The 22,444-nt window shown below is 47.7% G+C and overlaps 1 protein-coding gene across 12 annotated transcripts in view; it reads right to left on the bottom strand.

The window, feature by feature from the left end:
- LOC148139809 (uncharacterized) overlaps positions 1-22,444 on the bottom strand; it is a 76,763-nt gene that overhangs the window by 33,670 nt on the left and 20,649 nt on the right. The window lies entirely within an intron of this gene.

Genomic DNA, 22,444 nt, shown 5'->3' with positions numbered 1-22,444 from the left:
TCACTCTCCCTCCATATATCCCTCCCACTCTCACAATGCACTGCTATTTCTCTCTCCTTTTCCCATTTACACACAATTCCACTGTCGTTGCCTTCCCCAATCTCATTCACTCTCTCTCCATCTTGCGATCATAACCTCCCAATGTTACTGTCTTCCTGGAATTCTTCGGTGCTGGGGGAACAGAAGAGGGATGCCGATCTTCAGGCCGATGTTAGGGAACAGAGATTGGGATGACATATCAGGCCATTGCTAGGGCAACAGTATGGAGCTTGGGCCAAACGCCATTGCTCGGGGGATAGTGGGTGTGAGAACACGAGCTATTACTAGTGGGTAACAGGTGGAGTGGCACCGTAGGCTGTGGCTGATACTGGTACAACAGGATATCACAAACAGAACACATTGTGTGGGACATATTGTCTGTTACTCAGGGAATAGAATGGGGATGGGGTTAAAATCCATTTAGAGGGGATCAACTGGGTCAGTTTTCACAGGCAGGAGCTCAGTTTAAGGTGAGTGAGGGGTGTGATGGTGGGAGACTGTGTGGGACTGTGAGCGTGATGCTGGGGGAGTGTGTGAGGGAGTGAGCGTGATGGTGGGGGATTGTGTGGGAGAGTGAGCAGGATGATGGGGGAGTGTGCGAGGGAGTGAGCGTGATGGTGGGGGATTGTGTGGGAGAGTGAGCGGGATGATGGTGGAGTGTGCAAGGGAGTGAGCGTGATGGTGGGGGATTGTGTGAGAGAGTGAGCGGGATGCTGGGGGAGTGTGCGAGGGAGTGAGCGTGATGGTGGAGAATTGTGTGGGACAATGAGCGTGATGCTGGGGGAGTGTGCGTGATGGTGGGGGATTGTGTGGGAGAGTGAGCGGGATAATGGGGGAATGTGTGAGGGAGTGAGCGTGGTGGTGGGGGGAGTGCATGGGGTCTGAGAATCAGGATGGGGCTGTGTGTGGAGGGGGGGGAGTGAGTGTTACAGTGGGGAAGAGTGTATTTCAGTGAGTGGTGGTGAGGCTTTGTGCAGGGTGAGCATGACAGTGGGGCATTGTGTGGTGGAGTGAGTGTGATGGTGGGTGACTGTGCAGGAGAGTGAATGTGACGGTTGGGGAGTGTGTGGGGGTGAGCGTGACGGGTGAGGCAGGTGTGGGGCAGTATGTGTGAGGGTGGTAGAGTGTGAGGGGGTGAGCGTGACGGTGGGGGTGGGGTGGGGCAGTGTGTGTGATGCTGGTGGACTGTGTGGGGGTGAGCGTGACGGTGAGGGTGATGTGGGGCAGTGTGTGTGAGTGTGGTGGAGTGTGTGGTATGAACGTGATGGTGGGGGAGGTGTGGCGCAGTGTGGTTGAGGGTGGTGGAGTGTGTGGGGATGATCGTGACGGTGGGCGTGGAGTGGGGTAGTGTGTGTGATGGTGGTGGAGTGTGTGGGGGAGACGTGACGGTGGGGATGGTGTGGCGCAATGTGTGTGAGGTTGGTAGAGAGTGTGGGTGTGAGCACGACGGTGAGGGTGTAGTGGGGCAGTGGGTGAGAGCATGACAATGGGGGTGGTGTGGGGCAGCGTGTGTGAGGGTAGTGGAGTGTTTGGGGGTGAGCATCACCGTGAGGGTGGGGTGGGGCAGTGCCTGTGATGGTGCTGGAGTGTAAGGGAGTGAGCGTGAAGGTGGGGGAGTTGTAGGGCAGTTTGTTTGTGGGTGGTGGAGTGTGTGGGGGTGAGCGTGACGGTGAGGGTGGTGTGGGGCAGTGTGTGTGAGGGTGGTGCAGTGTGAGGGTGGTGCAGTATGAGGGGGTGAGCGTGAAGGTGGGGGTGGTGTGGGCGAGTGTGTGTGATGGTGGTGGAGTGTGAGGGGGTGAGCGTGACGGTGAGGGTGGTGTCGGGCGGTGTGTGAGATGGTGGTGGAGTGTGTGGGGGGGACGTGATGGTGGGGATGGTGTGGCGCAATGTGTGTGAGGTTGGTAGAGAGTGTGGGTGTGAGCATGACAATGGGGGTGATGTGGGGCAGTGTGTGTGATGGTGGTGGAGTGTGAGGGGGTGTGTGGAATGCTCTGCCACAGAAGGCTGTGGAGGCCAAGCCTCTGGATACTTTCAAGAAAGATTTGGATAGAGCTCTTAAAGATAATGGAATCAAGGGTTATGGGGATAAGGCAGGAACAGGATACTGATTGTGGATGATCAGCCAAGAGGAGGTCAGGGTCACGGTGATGGAGAGGTGTGAGAGGGTCAGTGTGACGGTAATGGAATGAGTGTGAGGGGGTCAGTGTGACAGTGATGGAATGAGTGTGAGCGTGTCAGGGTGACGGTGATGGAGTGATTGTGAGGGGGTCAGGGTGACATTGAAGAAGAGAGTGTGAGGAGTTGAGTGTGACATGGATGGAGTGAGTGTGAGGGGTTGAGTGACGATGATGGAGTGAGTGTGAGGGGGCCAGGGTGACAGTGATTGAGTGAGTGTGAGAGTGTCAGCGTGCCGGTGATGGAGTGAGTGTGAGTTCGTCAGTGCGTCGGTGATGGAGTGAGTATGAAGTGGTCAGGGTGACAGTGATGGAGGGAGAGTGAGGGGCTCAGTTTGACGGTGACAGAGTGAGTGTGAGGGAGTCAGGGTGACGGTGATGGAGTGAGCGTGAGGCGGTCAGTGTGTCGGGATGGAGTGAGTGTGAAGTGGTCAGGGTGACAGCGATGGAGTGAGTGTGAGGGAGTCATGGTGACGGTGATGGAATGAGTGTGAGGGGGTCAGGGTGATTGTGATGGAGTGAGTGTGAGGCCGTCAGGGTGATGGTTTTGGAGTGAGTGTTAGAGGCTCAGGGTGACGGTGATGGATTGAGTGTGAGGGGGTCAGTGTGACAGTGATGGAGTGAGTGTGTGTGCGTCATGGTGACTCTGAGACAGTGAGTGTGCCGGGTCAGGGTGTCACGGTGATTGAGTGAGTGTAAGGGGTCAGTGTGATAGTGATTGAGCGTGTGTGAGAGGGTTAGGATGACAGAGATCGAGTGAGTGTGAGAGGGTCAGTGTAACGGTGATGGAGTGAGGGTGAGGGGTTCAGGGTGACGGTGATGGAGTGAGTGTGAGGGGGTCAGGGTGACATTGATGGAGTGAGTGTGAAGGGGTTAAATGTGACGAGGATGGAGTGAGTGTGAGGGGGGTCAGTGTGACGGTGATGGAGTGAGTGAGAGGGGGTAGGGTGACATTGATGGAGTGAGTGGGAGGTGGTCAGAGTGACATTATGAAGAGAGTGTGAGGGGTTGAGTGTGACGTGGATGGAGTGAATGTGAGGGGTTATGGGTGACGATGATGGAATGAGTGTGAGGGGAGCCATGGTGACAGTGACGCAGTGAGTGCGAGAGGGTCAGCGTGGCGGTGATGGAGTGAGTGTGAGTTCGTCAGTGCATCGGTGATGGAGTGAGTATGAAGTGGTCAGGGTGACAATGATGGAGTGAGTGTGAGGGGATCAGGGTGACAGTGATGAAGTGAGTGTGAGGGAGTCAGGGTGATGGTGATGGAATGAGTATGATGGGGTCAGGGTGACAGTGATGGAGGGAGTGTGAGGGTTTCAGTGTGCTGGTGATGGAGTGAGTGTGAGAATGTCAGGTTGAAAGTGATGGAGTGAGTGTGAGGGATAAATGGTGACAGCGATGGAGTGAGTGTGAGGGGTTAAGCGTGACGGTAATAGAGTGAGTGTGAGGCGGTTAGGGTGACATTGATGGAGTGAGTGTGAGGGGTTAAGAGTGAAGGAGATGAAGTGAGTGTGAGGGGTTAAGTGTGATGGGGATAGAGTGAGTGTGAGGGGGTCAGGGTGACGATGATGGAGTGTGAGGGGGCCAGGGTGACAATGATGGAGTGAGTGTGAGGGGGTCAGGGTGACGGTGATAGAGTGAGTTTGCGGGGGTCAGGTTCAGGGTGATGGAATGAGTGTGAGGGCGTCAGGGTGACGGTGATGGAGTGAGTGTGAGTGGATCAGTGTGCCGGTGATGGAGTGAGTGTGAGGGGGTCAGGGTGACAGTGATGGAGTGAGTGTGAGGGGGTCAGGGTGACAGTGATGGAGTGTGTGTGAATGAGTCAGGGTGACGGTGATGGAGTGAGTGTGAGATGGTCAGGGTGACGGTGATAGAATGAGTGTGAGGCAGTCAGTGTGAAGGTGATGGAGTGAGTGTGAAGGGGTCAGGGTGAAGGTGATAGAGGGAGTTTGAGGGCATCAGGGTGACAGTGATGGAGTGAGTGTGAGAGGGTCAGTGTGCTTGTGATGGAGTGAATGTGAGGAGGTCAGGGTGACGGTGATGGAGTGGGTGTGAGGGGATCAGGGTGACACTGATGGAGCGAGTGTAAGAGGTTAAGTGTGACGTGGATGGAGTGAGTGTGAGGGATTAAGAGTGACAGTGATGGAGTGAGGTTGAGGGGTTAAGGGTGACGGCGTTGGAGTGAGTGAGAGTGGGTCTGGATGACATTGATGGAGTGAGTGTGAGGGGTTAAGTGTGACGTGAATGTAGTGAGTGTGAGGGGTTAAGAGTGAAGGTGATGGAGTGGGTGTGAGTGTGAGGGGGTCAAGGTGACAGTGATGGAGTGAGTGTGAGGGGGTCAGGGTGACATTGATGGAGTGAGTGCGAGGGGTTAAGTGTGATGTGGATGTAGTGAGTGTGAGGAGTTAAGAGTGACAGTGATGAAGTGAGTGAGAGGGGTTAAAGGTGACGGTGATGGAGTGAGTGTGAGGGGGTCAGGGTGACAGTGATTGTCTGAGTGTGAGGGCGTCAGGGTGATGGTGATGAAGTAAGTGAGAGAGAGTCAGACAGTGGTGGAGTGAGTGTGAGTGTTTAAGGGTGTGGGTGATGGAGTGAGTGTGAGGGGTTAAGGGTGACGATGATGGAGTGAGTGTGCGGGCGTCAGTGTGATTGTGATGGAGTGAGTGTGAGGGGAGCAGGGTGACAATGATAGAGTGTGTGTGAGAGGGTCAGTGTGACGATGATGGAGTGAGTGTGAGTGGTTTAGTGTGACGGTGATGGAGTTAGTCTGTGGGGGTCAGCGTGACAGTGATGAAGTGAGTGTGGGGGAGTCAGCGTGACTGTGATAGAGTGAGTGTGAGGTAGTTAGAATGACAGAAATCGAGTGAGTGTGAGAGGGTCAGTGTGACGGTGATAGAGTGAGTGTGAGCGGGTCAGGATGATGGTGAAGAAGTGAGTGTGAGAGTCACGGTCACGGCGATAGAGTGAGAGTGAGTGTTTTTTACAGATATTTTTATTAGAGATTTAACATTTTTACAAGTTTACAAAAATAAACAAAACTCTCAAATACAAACATTGATATACAATAGCCAAAATTTAACGAAAGAATAAATACCGAAAAAGGAAAAAAAAACAGAACTCAACTATCTACTAATCTAACCTACAACTAACCAGAGTGTACATTTAAGTTTCTTACATGCTCGGAATGTGTTAACATCAAATATAATAAAACCAGTATTCGTGCGGGATTTCTCTCCTAAGGGGCCCCGGACCAGCCAGGTTTGTAATCTCAATTAAATAAAAGCCCTTGTTAGGATTGCCGAAATATCTGTATTTATGTAATTCAAGAAGGGCTGCCATATTTTATAAAATAATTCGGTCTTTTGGTGCACCATATTTGTAAGGAAGTCAAGGGGAATACATTCTATAATTAATCTTTGCCAATTTGAAAGTCCAAGGGGGTCCTCAGCCACCCAGTTCACCAAAATATTTTTCCTTGCACAGAAAGAGAGAATAGAAAATAATCTCTTCCCGTACATGTCCAGGGAGGGAAAGTTCGAAAAGCCCAAAAGGAGAGATACAGGGTCCACTTTAATTTCCATTCCTAAAATTTCTGTCAGGGTACTTGCTACTTTAATCCAATATCTACAAATCTTATGGCAGGTCCATAGGCAATGTACGTGAGTGCCCACCTCTATTTTACATTTGGGACATGTTGGAGATGCTCCTGCCTTAAATTTTGCCAATCGAACCGGTGCTGTATGGGCCCTATGAAGTATCTTCAGCTGAATAGCTTGGGTTCTGTTACAGATAGTAATTCTTCTAGCGTTTTCCCAAATATCATTCCATGTTTCTATAGAGATTTCTAGTCCCAAATCCTGATCCCATGTTTTAAGCAGATTATCCATATCTCCTGATACTTCATCATATAGTAAATGATAAATAGTACTGACGGAAGAAACCCCCACTGGTCGTAGGACACTACATTCTCTATCTGATTTATGAAGACTATCTAATAACGTAGTCTTCTTCTGTATATAGTCACGAATTTGGAAGTATCGAAAGAGGTCTCCATTAGGTAATCTGAATTTCTGACGCAGCTGTTCAAAAGACATCAGGACCACATCTTTAAATAGGTCTCCTAGACATGAGATACCCCTGGATCTCCAGAGTTTAAAAGTGGCATCTGTAAACCCAGGTTGGAATCCCCATGTTCCCACTATCGGTGCATAGGGGGATGTTTTATGTGAATTACCCTCATTTTGCCGCATTATATTCCAAGCCTTAATTGTGTTTAGTATTATAGGGTTTTTGCAGTGATCTGTAATGATTTTCCTCTTGTCTGAAAATAAAAGGTTAATAAGTGGGTATTTTATTTGAGAGGCCTCGACGTCCAGCCAGATTGATTGTGGATCAGAAAGACCCAATCAGCTACGTAACTTAATAGGGAACTTAACTGATATTTCCTAAAATCTGGGAAGTCCAATTCTCCCCTTGCCTGTGGAAACTGTAGCTTCTTCAGCTTAATGAGGGGCCATCTATGATTCCAGATAAAGGAACCCAGCCAGCCATATAATTTACGTAGTGCCAGCCTCGGCAGCATCACCGGAAGCACTCTCATAGGATATAGGAGACGGGGCAGGACATTCATTTTAATTAGTGCTATTCTACCCAACCAGGAAATTGGAAGGTCGCCCCATCGCTGGAGGTCCTGCCTTATCCTTTCCAGTAAATGCACAAAATTGGCCTTATACAACTGACCAAATACTGGGGTAATAAAAATGCCTAATATAAGAAGCCCTCCAGGGACCAACGAAAGGGAAAAAGGGATCCGTCCACTAAGTGGGGTATCATAGCAAGGCCACCCATTGGCATAGCCTCCAATTTTGAAAAATTAATTTTACAGCCTGAGAATGCGCTAAATGTATTAATAACTTGGATTAGGCGAGGTACGGACATCAGAGGATTACTGAGGAATAGAAGAACATCATCTGCATAAAGGGTAATTTTATGTTTACCTGTACCAATCCTCAGGGCCGGTATATTAGGATCAGCCCGTATAGCTTCTGCTAGTGGTTCAATTATTAGCGTAAATAACAATGGCGAGAGGGGACATCCCTGACGGCAGCCCCTAACCACATTGAAGCTATCCAAACCTAATCCATTGGTAATCACAACTGCTTTGGGATCACTATGTTGAGACTCATTTGGTAAACACCTGTCCAACGCCAAACCTTTCCAATGTGTAAAGCAAATATGACCATTCAACCCTATCGAATGCCTTTTCCGCATCTAATGAAACTACTACTCCTGGTATCTTTCCCTTATGACAGGCTTGAATCATATTCAAAACCCTTCTAATATTATTGGATGATCTATGGCCCTTAATAAACCCCGTCTGATCCTCTTTTATAATATGTGGCAGTACCCTTTCTAGTCTCAATGCTAACGTTTTAGAAAGGATTTTAAAATCTACATTTAGTAAGGATATTGGTCTGTATGACATACAATCTTCTGGATCCTTTCCTTTTTTAAGGATAATAGAGATATTTGCCTCTTTCAGTGAAGGTGGGAGACAGCCCTGACTATATGCATAGTTATACATGTCCATAAGTGGACCAGCTGATATTTATGTGAAGTCTTTATAGAATTCAGCTTGAAAACCATCTGGGCCTGGTTCCTTACCGCTCTGAAGTTGCCTAATTGCATCAAGTATTTCTTGGACTGTTAGAGGAGCATTTAGGACCAATACCTGTTCCGGAGTTAGGCCTGGAAAGGTCAATTTTTTAAAAAATGACTGCATCCTCCTCGTCCTGTCTTCACAATCCTGCGATTTATATAACTCAGAATAAAATTCTCTAAAGATCGCATTAATCTTTTTATGATCATGAATCAAAATACCCATACTTTCCTTGATAGGCGTGATAGTCTGAGGGGCCTTTTTTCTCTTTGCAAGAAATGCTAAGTATCTACCCGGTTTGTCACCATATTATATAACCTTTGTTTCGCAAATAATATTTCCCTCTTAGTCATTTGGGTAAGCGTAGTGTTTAGAGCTGTCCTATGAGCCGTAATCCTTTGCAATTTAATAATAGAAGGTCTATCAGTGTATGCTGTTTCAGCTGCTTTTGAGCGAGCTTCAAGCAGACGCTGTTGTTCTCCCTTCAATTTTTTCTGGGTCGCTGAGTAGGAGATGATCAAACCTCACATGTAAGCTTTGATGGTCTCCCACATCACTGATGGGTTGCTAGCCGTACCTGAATTAATTTCTAAAAAAGTTATAAATTCTTGAGAGAAGTACTTTACAAATTTACTATCTTTCATTAGGAAGGGGTCCATACGCCAATGCCGAGGGGATGTCCCATTGTTCCTCGCCTTAGTTTCCGTATATACAGCAGCGTGGTCGGAAATTGCTATACTACCTATTTTACAAGATGATATGGAATTTAAAAAAATCGAGGGGGCAAAAAACATATCACTTCTGGTATGACATTTATGTGGATTGGAGTAGAAAGAAAAATCTCTGCCCTGTGGATGAAGACATCTCCATACATCTACTAATCCTAATTCTTTATTCAGATCCACCAATTGTCTAGATCTGGGAGATACTCCTGCAATACTCTTGGGAATCCTATCTATTTCCGGATCCATAATACAATTAAAGTCTCCCCCTATAATTGTATGACGGGCACCAAAAGCCATCAATTTTGAAAAAGCTTCCGTTATAAATTTAAAGTGGGGCAGTACAAATTTAAAATCCCATATTCCTCTCCATTTATAAGGGCTTTAATCAAAATATATCGTCCAGATTCATCTTTTATCTGATTTAGGATTTTGAAAGGGAAATTCTTCCAAACAAGAATAACAACTCCCCTGCTTTTTGAGCTAAAAGTAGTAAAAAAGGCCTGATCAAATCCAGGCCTGGTGTTCTTTATCCAACAGGTGTGTCTCCTGTAGAAGAGCTATATCAACTCTTTCCTTCTTAAGATTTCATAATATTTTCTTCCTTTTGACTGGCGAATTACTCCCCTTGACATTCTAGGTGCACACTTAACCAACTGATCAGCCATAATCATCCGGGCAAATCCGAGACCCCTCGGTAGGGGGAACCCTATCCAGAACATCCCGAGCATAGAGCATATAAAATTTACAAAAATAAAGACTCTCTAATACACTCACAACAGTATAATAAAAAACTATTTCTAAATAATAAAAAAAAATAAAACATATTTAAGTGGAGATTTTCCCCCTTGTTCCCAGGGGGTGTCACTTTCTTTCCAAAAGTCCATCATATCCTCTCCCAACCAATGCCCCACCCTTGACCCAGGCGCTCCTCAATAAAATGAGGAGAATTCAAATATAATACAAAGCTAGAGTTAACAGTGAGCACCCTACCCACACCCGGATATATTTGGTAATGTTAATACCATATATAAACATAAGTATAAAATTACCACCTCAACAAATAAAAATGAAATATAATAATACAAAATAACAAGGGAAAAACAACCCCGCTACTAAAGACAGAGGTAACCACATCCCCCCACCAATACTAACCAAATCCCCCGGCTGATATAGATATATATATATATATATATATATATACACACACACACACACACACACACATACATACATACATATACATACATACTCACATATATACATAAAATAATTTTTAAAAAACCCAAACCCAAACCCAAGGGGGTGGGGAGAAAATCAAATCCCTCTCCCCACCCCCCATGATAGTATTAAACAGTAAGGTAAGAAAAAATAAAAATAAAAGGGGGGGATATAAACCAAAGCGGGGAGAAAGGCAAACCAACATCCGTTATCTCTTACAATTTATCTGAGAGTTCAAGAATTCCTTAGCCTTTTCTGGCGAACCGAAGTTATGCACAGATTCTTCACGGTTAAACGTAGCCTCGCTGGGTAGCGTAAGGAGTACTGAATATTTAAGTCCATTAAACGCTTCTTCGCCTCGTCGAATGCCTTCCTCTTTCGGACCAGAGCTGGGGAAAAGTCCTGAAATAATATGATCTTGGATCCTTTATAGGTCATAGCTTGGGGGTCTTTTCCAAGATTTCTAGAAGTTTCGAGGAGTATCTGCCTCTCCCTATAGCTCTGCAGCTGGAACAGGACTGGGCGTGGAGGCTGGTTCGAGCCGGGCCTGCGTATTGTGACCCGGTAGGCCCATTCCATCCTTACCTGGCCTGATCCAGCTTCCAGATTTAAAAGTTGTGGGAGCCACTGTTCAAGGAATGCTGTAAGCTGGCCTTCCTCTTCCCGTTCAGAAAAGCCCAGCAAACGAATATTTTTTCGACGACCTCGATTGTGCCAATTGTGCTGCAGTTTCGGATGTCGCAGCCTATAGCTCCACACCATCTCCTTAATGTCTCGTTCGTGCTTCTGCAGCGCGGCCGAGAGTGAGTCCCATCGACTTCGGGACTACTCGATAAAAGCATCGATCTTCGCGTCCAGCTTGGAGATCATCTCCACAAGGCTTGTCACTGTAGGTAAGTCCCCCGGGGCGGCTGTGGACACCTCTGCTGCAGCTGGAGAGGGTGGGGGAGGAGGTCCTGCTTGCTGGGGTCCTGCGGGGTCCCTTCCCTTTGGTCATTTTTACTAAATATTAGACTGTTTAAATGTAATACTAAGCAACTAATTAAATTAAACAGCTAGTATAAATGATTTGGTGACTATGGTGGGGGTGGGTGATCCACTTTACCCAAGCCTTTGGAAGAGCACTATAGACTCAGACTTGCTGGGTCGCCGCCATCTTGGATCCGCCCGAGTGTGAGTGGTTAAGGGTGACGGTGATGGATGGGAGTGTGAGGTGGTCAGGGTGGCAGTGATGGAGTGAGTGTGAAGGGGTCAGGGTGATGACGATGGAGTGAGTGTGAGGGGGCCAGGGTGACAATGATTGAATGAGTGTGAGGGGGTCAGGGTGACGGCGATGGAGTGAGTGTGAGGGGTTAAGGGTGACAGTAATGGATGTGAGTGTGAGGTGGTCAGGGTGGCAGTAATGGAGTGTGTGTGAGGGGGTCAGGATGACAATGATGGAGTGAGTGCGGGAGGGTCAGTGTGACGGTAATAGAGTGAGTATGAGGGGGTCAGGGTGACGTTGATGGAGTGAGAGTTTGGTGATCAGGGTGACAGTGGTGGAGTGAGTGAGAGTGTTTAAGGGTGTGGGTGATGGAGTGAGTGTGAGGGGTTAAGGGTGACGGCGATGGAGTGAGTGTGAGGGGTTAAGGGTGACGGCGATGGAGTGAGTGTGAGGGGTTAAGGGTGATGATGGAGTGAGTGTGAGGGGGTCAGGGTGACAGTGATGGTGCGAGTGTGAGGGCGTCAGGGTGACAGTGATGGTGTGAGTGTGAGGGGTTAAGGGTGACGGTGATGGAGTGCATGTGAGAGGGTCAGTGTGATGATGTTGGAGTGAGTGTGAGGGGTTTAGTGTGACGGTGATAGAGTGAGTGTGTGGGGATCAGGGTGACGATGATGGAGTGAGTATGAAGTGGTCAGGATAACAGTGATGGAGTGAGTGTGTGGGGGTCAGTGTGTCAGTGATGGAGTGAGTGTGAGGGCGTCAGGGTGATGGTGATGGAGTGAGTGTGACGGGTTAAGGGTGACGGTGATGGAGTGCATGTGAAGTGGTCAGGGTGACACTGATGGAGTGAGTGTGAGGGGGTCAGGGTGACAGTGATGGTGCGAGTGTGAGGGCGTCAGGGTGATTGTGATGGAGTGAGTGTGACGGGTTAAGGGTGACGGTGATGGAGTGAGTATGAGGGGGGCAGGGTGACAATGATGGAGTGCGTGCGAGAGGGTCAGTGTGACGGTGATGGAGTGAGTGTGAGGGGTTTAGTGTGACAGTGATGGAGTGACTATGTGGGGCAAGGGTGACGATGATGGAATGAATGTGAGGGGTTTAGTATGACGGTGATGGAGAGAGTGTGTGGGGGTCAGGGTGACGGTGATGGAGTGAGTTTGAGGTGGTCAGGGTGACGGTGATGGAATGAGTGTGAGAGGGTCAGGGGACGTTGATGGAGTGAGTGTGAGGAGTTCAGGGAGACAGTGATGGTGTGAGTATGAGTGGACTGGTGTGACGGTGATGGAATGAGTGTGTGGGCGTCATGGTTACAATGATGAAGTGAGTGTGAGGGAGTCAGGGTGACTGTGATAGAGTACGTGTGAGGGGGTCACAGTGATGGTGATGGAGTGAGTGTGAGTGAGCCGGTGTGACTGTGATGGAGTGAGTGTGTGTGTGTCATGGTGATGGTGATGGAGTGAGTGTGAGAGGGTCATGATGACGGTGATGGAGTGAGTGTGAGGGGGTTAGGGTGACATTGGATGGAGTGAGTGTGAGGGGGTTAAGTGTGACGGGGATGGAATGTGTGTGACGAGTTAAGGGTGATGGTGATGGAGTGGTCAGGGTGAGGGGGTCAGGGCGACAGTGATGGAGTGAGTGTGAGGGGGTCAGGGTGATGGTGATGGAGTGAGTGTGAGTTGATCAGGGTGACATTGATGGAGTGAGTGTGAGGGGTTACTTGTGACGTGGATGCAGGGAGTGTGAGGGGTTAAGAGAGAAGGTGATGGAGTGAGTGCGAAGGGGTCAAGGTGACAGTAATGGAGTGAGTGTGAGGTTTTCCGGTTGAGGGTGATGGAGAGAGTGTGAATGGATCAGTGTGCCAGTGATGGAGTGTGGGTGAGGGTGTCAGGGTGACAGTGATGGAGTGAGTGTGAGATGGTCAGGGAAACATTGATGGAGTGAGTGTGAGGGTTTAAGTGTGACAGTGATGGAGTGAGTGTGAGGGGGTCAGGGGGACAGTGATGGAGTGAGTGTGAGGGGGTCAGGGTGACAATGATGGAGTGAGTGTGAGAGGGTCAGTTTGACGGTGATGGAGTGAGTGTGAGGGGGTCAGGGTGACGGTGATGGAGTGAGTTTGCGTTGGTCAGGGTGACATTGATGGAGTGAGTATGAAGTTGTCAGGGTGACAGTAATGGAGGGAGTGTGAGGGGATCAGTTTGACAGTGATGGAGTGAGTGTGAGGGGGTCAGGTTGACAGTGATGGAGTGAGTGTGAGTTGGTCAGTGTGTCGATGATGGAGTGAGTATGAAGTTGTCAGGGTGACAGTAATGGAGGGAGTGTGAGGGGATCAGTTTGACGGTGATGAAGTGAGTGTGAGAGAGTCAGGGTGACAGTGATGGAATGAGTGTGAGGGGGCAGGGTGACGGTGATGGAGTGAGTGTGAGAGGGTCATGGTGACGGTGATGGAGTGAGTGTTAGTTGGTCAGGGTGTTGGTGATTGAATGAGTATGATGGGGTCAGGGTGACAGTGATGGAGTGAGTGTGAGAGGTTAAGGGTGTCGGCGATGCAGTGAGTGTGAGGAGTTAAGGGTGATGGTGTTAGTATGAGTGTGAGGGGGTCAGGGTGGCAGTGATGGAATGAGTGTGAGGGGTCAAGGGTGATGGCGATGGAGTGAATGTGAGGGGTTAAGAGTGACAATGATGGAGTGAGTGTGAGTGGTTAAGTGTGACGGGGATGGAGTGAGTGTGAGGTGGTCAGTGTGTCGGTGATGGAGTGAGTATGAAGTTGTCAGGGTGACAGTGATGGAGGGAGTGTGAGGGGATCAGTTTGACGGTGATGGAGTGAGTGTGAGGGAGTCAGGGTGACGGTGATGGAGTGAGTGTAAGGGTGTAAGAGTGACAGTGATGGAGTGAGCGTGAGTGGTTAAGTGTGACAGGGATGGAGTGAGTGTGAGTGGATCAGTGTGCCGGTGATGGAGTGAGTATGAAGTGGTCAGGGTGACAGTGATGGAGTGAGTGTGAGAGGGTCATGGTGACGGTGATGGAGTGAGTGTTAGTTGGTCAGGGTGTTGGTGATTGAATGAGTATGATGGGGTCAGGGTGACAGTGATGGAGTGAGTGTGAGGGTTTCAGGGTGTGGGTGATGGAATGAGTGTGAGGGATTAAGGGTGACAGCGATGGTGTGAGTGTGAGGCGTTCAGGGTGGCAGTGATGGAGTGAGTGTGAGAGCATCAGTGTGCCTGTGATGGAGTGTGTGTAAAGGTGTCAGGTTGACAGTGATGGAGTGAGTGTGAAGGTGTCAGGTTGACAATGATGGAGTGAGTGTGAGGGTTTCAGGGTGTGGGTGATGGAGTGAGTGTGAGAGATTAAGGGTTACGATAATGGAGTGAGTGTGAAGGGGTCAGGATGATATTGATGGAGAGAGTGTGAGGGGTTAAGTGTGACGTGGATGGAGTGAGTGTGAGGGGTTAAGTGTGACGTGGATGGAGTGAGTGTGAGGGGTTAAGTGTGACGTGGATGGAGTGAGTGTGAGGGGTTAAGTGTGACGTGGATGGAGTGAGTGTGAGGGGTTAAGAGTGACAGTGATGGAGTGAGTGTCAGTGGTTAAATGTGATGGGGATGGAGTGAGTGTGAGGGGGTCAGTGTGCCGGTGATGGAGTGAGTGTGAGTTGGTCAGAGTGACAGTGATGGAGTGAGTGTGAGGGGATCAGTTTGACGGTGATGGAGTGAGTGTGAGGGAGTCAGGGTGACGGTGATAGAGTGAGTTTAAGAGGATAAGAGTGACAGTGATGGAGTGAGTGTGAGTGGTTAAGTGTGATGGGGATGGAGTGAGTGTGAGTTGGTCAGTGTGTCGGTGATGGAGAGAGTGTGAAGTGGGTCAGTGTGTCGGTGATGGAGTGAGTGTGAGGGTTTCAGGGTGATGGTGATGGAGTGAGTGTGAGGGATTAAGGGTGACAGCGATGGAGTGAGTGTGAGGGGTTAAGGGTTAGGGTAATGGAATGAGTGTGAAGGCGTCAGGATGATATTGATGGAGAGAGTTGAGGGGTTAAGTGTGATGTGAATGGAGTGAGTGTGAGGGGTTAAGTGTGATGGAGATGGAGTGTGTGTGATGGAGTCAGAGTGACGGTGATGTAGTGAGTGTGAGGGTGTCAGGGTGACGGTGATGGAATGAGTGTGAAGGGGTCAGGGTGACAGTGATGGAGTGAGTGTGAGGGGTTAAGTGTGACAGGGATGGAGTGAGTGTCAGGGTTAAGAATGACGGTGATGGAGTGAGTGTGAGGGGTTAAGTGTGACGGGATGGAGTGAGTGTGAGGGGTTAACGGTGACAGTGATGGTGTGAGTGTGAGGGGGTCAGTGTGACGGTGATGGAGTGAGTGTGAGTGAGTCAGGGTGACGGTGATGGAGTGAGTGTGAGGGGGTCAGGGTGACAGTGATGGAGTAAGTGTGAGTGAGTCAGGGTGACGGTGATGGAGTGAGTGTGAGGGGGTCAGGGTGACGGTGATGGAGTGAGTGTGAGGGGGTCAGGGTGACGGTGATGGAGTGAGTGTGAGGGGTCAGGGTGACAGTGATGGAGTAAGTGTGAGGGGTTAAGGGTTAGGGTAATGGAATGAGTGTGAAGGGGTCAGGATGATATTGATGGAGAGAGTTGAGGGGTTAAGTGTGATGGAGATGGAGTGTGTGTGATGGAGTCAGAGTGACGGTGATGTAGTGAGTGTGAGGGAGTCAGGGTGACGGTGATGGAGTGAGTGTGAGGCGGTCTGGGGAACGGTGATGGAGTGAGTTTGAATTGGTCAGGGTGACATTGAGGGAGTAAGTGTGAGGGGGTCAGTGAGACGGTGATAGAGTGTGTTTGCGGGGGTCAGTGTGACGGTGATGGAGTGCGTGTGAGGGGGTCAGGGTGACAGTAATGGAGTGAGTGTGAGGGTTTCAGGTTGTGGGTGATGGAGAGACTGTGAGTGGATCAGTGTGCCAGAGATGGAGTGAGTGTGAGGGGGTCAGGGTGACAGTGATGCAGTGAGTGTGAGGGAGTCAGGGTGATGGTGATGGAGATAGTGTGAGAGGGTCAGTGTGCCGGTGATGTAGTGAGTGTGAAGTGGTCAGGGAGGTAGTGATTAAGTGAGTCTGAGGGGGTCAGGGTGACAATGATGGAGTGTGTGTGAGAAGGTCAGTGTGACGGTCATGGAGTGAATGTGAGTGAGTCAGGGTGACGATGATGGAGTGAGTGTGAGGGGGTGAGGGTGACGGTGATGGAGTGAGTTTGAGTTGGTCAGAGTGACAATGATGGAGTGAGTGTGAGGGAATCAGTGTGACGGTGATGGAGTGAGTATGAGGGAGTCAGGGTGACGGTGATGGAGTGAGTGTGAGGCGGTCTGGGGAACGGTGATGGAGTGAGTTTGAGTTGGTCAGGGTGACATTGAGGGAGTAAGTGTGAGGGGGTCAGTGTGACCGTGATGGAGTGAGTATGAGGGGGTTAGGGTGACTGTAATGGAGTGAGTGTGAGGGTTTCAGGTTGAGGGTGATGGAGTGAGTGTGAGTGGATCAGTGTGCCGGTGATGGAGTGTGTGTGAAGGAGTCAGAGTAACGGTGATGGAGTGAGTGTGAGGGAATCAGGGTGACGGTGATGGAGTGAGTGTGAGGGGCTCAGTGTGCCAGTGATGGAGTGAGTGTGAGAAGGTCAGTATGCCGGTGATGGAGTGTGTGTGATGGAGTCAGAGTGACGGTGATGGAGTGAGTGTGAGGGTGTCAGTGTTAAAGTGATGTTGTGAGTGTGAGAGGGTCAGTGTACCGGTGATGGAATGAGTGTGAGGAGGTCAGTGTGAAGGTGATGGAGTGAGTGAGAGGGGGTCAGGGTGACGGTGATGGAGTGTGTGTGAGGGGTTAAAGGTTACCGTAATGGAGTGAATGTGCGGGGGTCAGGATGATATTGATGGAGTGAGAGTGAGGGGTTAAGTGTGATGTGGATGCAGTGAGTGTCAAGGTTAAGAATGACGGGGATGGAGTGAGTGTGCGGGGGTCAGGGTGAAAATGATTGAGTGAGTGTGAGGGGGTCAGGGTGATGGTGATGAAGTGAGTGTGAGGGGGTCAGGGTGACGGCGATGGAGTGAGTGTGAGTGAGTCAGGGTGACGGTGATGGAGTGAGTGTGAGGGGGTCAGGGTGACAGTGATGGAGTGAGTGTGAGGGGGTCAGTGTGACGGTGATGGAGTGAGTGTGAGGGGGTCAGTGTGACGGTGATGGAGTGAGTGTGAGGGGGTCAGGTTGAGGGTGATGGAGTGAGTGTGAGGGGTCAGGGTGACAGTGATGGAGTAAGTGGGAGAGGGCCAGTGTGCCGGTGATGGATTGTATGTGAAGGAGTCAGAGTGATGGTGATGGAGTGAGTGTGAGGGGGGTCAGGGTGATGGTGATGGAATGTATGTGAAGGAGTCAGAGTGATGGTGATGGAGTGAGTGTCCGGGAGCCAGTGTAACGGTGATGGAGTGAGTGTGAGGGAGCCAGGGTGACGGTGATGGAGTAAGTGTGAGGGTTTCAGGTTGAGGGTGATGGAGAGAGTGTGAGTGGATCAGTGTGCCTGTGATGGAGTGTGTGAGAGGGGGTTAGGGTGATGGTGATGGACTGAGTGTGAGGGAGTCAGGGTGATGGTGATGGAGTGAGTGTGAGGCGGTCTGGGGAACGGTGATGGAGTGAGTTTGAGTTGGTCAGGGTGACATTGAGGGAGTAAGTGTGAGGGGTTCAGTGAGACGGTGATAGTGTGTGTTTGCGGGGGCCAGTGTGACGGTGATGGAGTGCGTGTGAGGGGGTCAGGGTGACAGTAATGGAGTGAGTGTGAGGGTTTCAGGTTGAGGGTGATGGAGAGAGTGTGAGTGGATCAGTGTGCCAGAGATGGAGTGAGTGTGAGGGGGTCAGGGTGACAGTGATGGAGTGAGTGTGAGGCGGTCAGGGGAACGGTGATGCAGTGAGTGTGAGGGAGTCAGGGTGATGGTGATGGAGAGAGTGTGAGAGGGTCAGTGTGCCGGTGATGGAGTCAGAGTGACGGTGATGTAGTGAGTGTGAAGTGGTCAGGGTGGTAGTGATGGAATGGGTTTGAGTTGGTCAGAGTGACAATGATGGAGTGTGTGTGAGAAGGTCAGTGTGACGGTCATGGAGTGAGTGTGAGTGAGTCAGGGTGACGATGATGGAGTGAGTTTGAGTTGGTCAGAGTGACAATGAAGGAGTGAGTGTGAGGGAATCAGTGTGACGGTGATGGAGTGAGTGTGAGGCGGTCTGGGGAACGGTGATGGAGTGAGTTTGAGTTGGTCAGGGTGACATTGAGGGAGTAAGTGTGAGGGGGTCAGTGAGACGGTGATAGAGTGTGTTTGCGGGGGTCAGTGTGACCGTGATGGAGTGAGTATGAGGGGGTTAGGGTGACTGTAATGGAGTGAGTGTGATGGTTTCAGGTTGAGGGTGATGGAGAGAGTGTGAGTGGATCAGTGTGCCGGTGATGGAGTGTGTGTGAAGGAGTCAGAGTAACGGTGATGGAGTGAGTGTGAGGGAGTCAGGGTGACGGTGATGGAGTGAGTGTGAGGGGCTCAGTGTGCCAGTGATGGAGTGAGTGTGAGAGGGTCAGTATGCCGGTGATGGAGTGTGTGTGATGGAGTCAGAGTGACGGTGATGGAGTGAGTGTGAGGGGGGTCAGGGTGATGGTGATGGAATGTATGTGAAGGAGTCAGAGTGATGGTGATGGAGTGAGTGTGAGGGGGGTCAGGGTGATGGTGATGGAGTGTATGTGAAGGAGTCAGAGTGATGGTGATGGAGTGAGTGTGAGGGAGCCAGTGTAACGGTGATGGAGTGAGTGTGAGGGAGCCAGGGTGACGGTGATGGAGTGAGTGTGAGGGAGTCAGGGTGACGTGATGGAGTTAGTGTGAGTGGATCAGTGTGCCGGTGATGGAGAGTGTGTGAAGGAGTCAGGGTGACAGTGATGGAACAGGTGTGAGGGGGTCAGGGTGACGGTGATGGAGTGAGTGTGAGGGGGGTAGGGTGATGGTGATGGAGTGAGTGTGAGGGTGTCAGAGTGACAGTGATGCAGTGAGTGTGAGAGCGTCAGTGAATGAAACGTTATTTATGGATTCAATGAAAGAAACGTAAATTCTACATTAAAGGAATCAAACTGCTCTCATTTATTTACTAAAGCAACCTGCATTCATTCATTTTTTCAAACTGCGCTCATACATTCACTGAAACAAACTGTGCATGTTAATTCAATGAGTAAAGCTTATCTCGTTAATTCAATGTCTCGAGCCTAATGCAGTCATTCAATGAAACAAACTGCATTCATTCATTCAACAAATAAAACTTCAAACGTACATTCACTGAAGGAAACGTTACTCATTGATTCAATAAAACACACTGCAAGTGGTAATTGAATGAGTAGAAATTCTGCAATTCATTCAATTTATCAAGCTTAACTCATTCCTTCATAGACTGAAAACTGAATTAATTCATTCTTGAATCAAACTACAAAGAATCGATCCAGAAATCATGCATTCAATGAATCAAACGTTATTTATGGATTCAATGAAACAAACGTAAATCTTACATTAAAGGAATAAAACTGCACTCATGTATTTACTAAAGGAAACTGCATTCAATCATTCATTCAGTGTATCAATTTGCGCTCATACATTCACTAAAAGAAACTGCACATGTTATTTCAATGAGTAGAGCTTATCTCACTAATTCGATTTCTTCATCTTACGGCATTCAATGAAACAAACTGCGAGTGCTAATTCAAGTAGTCGAGCTTCTCTCGTTAATTCAATGTCTCCAGCTTAATGCATTCATTCAATGAAACAAACTGCATTCATTCATTCAACAAGTGAAACTTCAATCGTACATTCAATGAATGAAACGTTGCTCATTGATTCAATGAAAGAAAAGTAACACGTTCATTTAAGCATTCCAACTGCATTCAGTCAGTGAATCAAACTCTACTGATTGAAACAAACTGCAAATGTTAACTTAATGAGTAGACCTTCTCTCATTATTTCAATATCTCAAGCTTAACTGATTCATTCAAAGACTGAAACTGCATTCTTGAATAAAACTGCATTTGTCCATTCAATGAATGAACCTTCAATCATGCATCCAATGAATCAAACGTTATTTTTGCATTCAATGAAACAAAGGTAAACCATACAGTAAAGAAATCAAAGTGCATTCATTTATTTACTAAAACAGTCATTCATTCAGTGTATCAAACTACACTCATACATTGACTGAAACAAACTGCACATGTTTTTTCAATAAGTAGAGCTAATCTCATTACATCAATATCTCCATTTTAAGGCATTCATTCAAAGAAACCAGCTGCATTCATTCAATGAATCAAGCTGTACTCACTGATCCAACGAGGGAAACTGCGAGTGCTAATTCAAGTCGTAGAGCTTCTCTCGTTAATTCATTTTCCCGAGCTTAATGCATTCATTCAAACAAACAAATTGCATTCATTCATTTAACAAATGAAACTTCAATCGTACATTCAATGAATGAAACGTTATTTATGGAGTGAATGAAACACACACAAATCCTACAGTAAAGGAATCAAACTGCACTCATTTATTTACTAAAGCAACCAGCATTCATTCATTCATTGTTTCAAACTGTACTCATGCATTCACTGTACGTGTTAATTCAATGAGTAAAGCTTATCTCGTTAATTCAATATCTCGATCTCAAGACATTCATTCAAAGAAACAAAGTACATTCATTCTTTTATTCATTCAAACCGCAATCGTACATTCAATAAATCAAACGTTTTCATTGATTTAAAGAAACAAACTTAACACAGTCATTCATTTAGTTCAACTGCATTCATCCAATGAATCAAACTGCACTCAATGATTCAATGAAACAAACTCCGAGTGTTGCTTCATGTAGCAGAGCTTATCTCGTTAATTCAATGTCTCCAGCCTAATGCAGTCATTCAATGAAACAAACTGCATTCATTCATTGAATAAATAAAACTTCAATCGTACGTTCAATGTAGGAAACGTTACTCATTGATTCAATAAAACACACTGCAAGTGGGAATTGAATGAGTAGAAATTCTGCAATTCATTCAATTTATCAAGCTTAACTCATTCCTTCATAGACTGAAAACTGAATTAATTCATTCTTGAATCAAACTACAAAGAATCGATCTAGAAATCATGCATTCAATGAATCAAACGTTATTTATGGATTCAATGAAACAAACGAAAATCATACATCAAAGGAATAAAACTGCCCTCATTTATTTATTAAAGGAAACTGCATTCATTCATTCATTCATTCAGTGTATCAATCTGCGCTCATGCATTCAGTAAAAGAGACTGCACATTATTTCAATGAGCTTATCTCATTAATTCAATTTATTCATCTTACGGCATTCAATCAAAGATTCATTCATTCATTCAAGGTGTTCTCCTTTATTTACTAAAACAAACTGCATCCATTCATTCATTGTTTCAAACTGCACTCATACATTCACTGAAAGAAACTGGAACAATTATTCTAAGCAAGAGCTTGGCATAGTCAACACACTGATATCCAATTATAAATGAGAACTGACCCTGCACAACTCCATCTTCGCATCATCTCCTGTTACTTAACATTATGTTTTTAATTTAGCAACACCTTAAGTCATTTAATAGTCACGCTAACAAACAAATGATTCAAAGAGGGAAATTTCAAATTCCAGTACTGTTTTAACAACATATGCACTTACTGGAAGCTAGGTATAAGAAATAGAGCCCTTCTGTTTTGTAGAAAGGTCACAAACACACATTAGACCTGTTCCAAGTTAAAATAAGCCACAGACACTTTCGAGAGTCATAGAGATGTATAGCATGGAACCTGACCCTTCGGTCCAACTCACCCATGCCGACCAGGTATCCAGACCTAATCTAGTCTCATTTGCCAACATTTGGCCCATATCCCTCCGAACCCTTTCTATTCATATATCCATCCAGACGTTTTTAAACGTTGTAATTGTACAAGCCTCCACATCTCACTCCATACACACACCACCCTTTGCATGAAGAAGTTCCCCATCACATGCCTTTTAAAATTTTTCCCCTCTCACCCTAAACCTATGCCCTCTAGTTCTGGACTTCTACACCCTAGAGAAAAGACCTTGTCTACTTAACCTATCCATAGCCCTCATGATTTTATAAACCTCTAGAAAGGTCACTCTACAGCCTCCTACACTCCAATGAAAAAAAGGTTCAGTCTTTCCAGTCTATATTCATATCTCAAACCCTCCTGACAAAGCAATCCTCTGGTAAATCTTTCCCAAACACTAATTTAATAATGTAACGGGGCAACCAGAACTGTACACAGAACTCAAGAAGAGGCCTTACCAACATCCTGAGTAACCTCAATATGACATCCCAACTCCTGTACTCAAAGATCTGAGCAAGGAAAATAAGCGTA

Source organism: Chiloscyllium plagiosum, unplaced genomic scaffold (genome assembly GCF_037043375.1).
Source record: "Chiloscyllium plagiosum isolate Xiang-an unplaced genomic scaffold, Cpla_swu_hap1 HiC_scaffold_37, whole genome shotgun sequence".
Taxonomy (NCBI): Eukaryota; Metazoa; Chordata; class Chondrichthyes; order Orectolobiformes; family Hemiscylliidae; genus Chiloscyllium; species Chiloscyllium plagiosum.
This window is presented reverse-complemented; position numbering and strand designations above follow the sequence as displayed.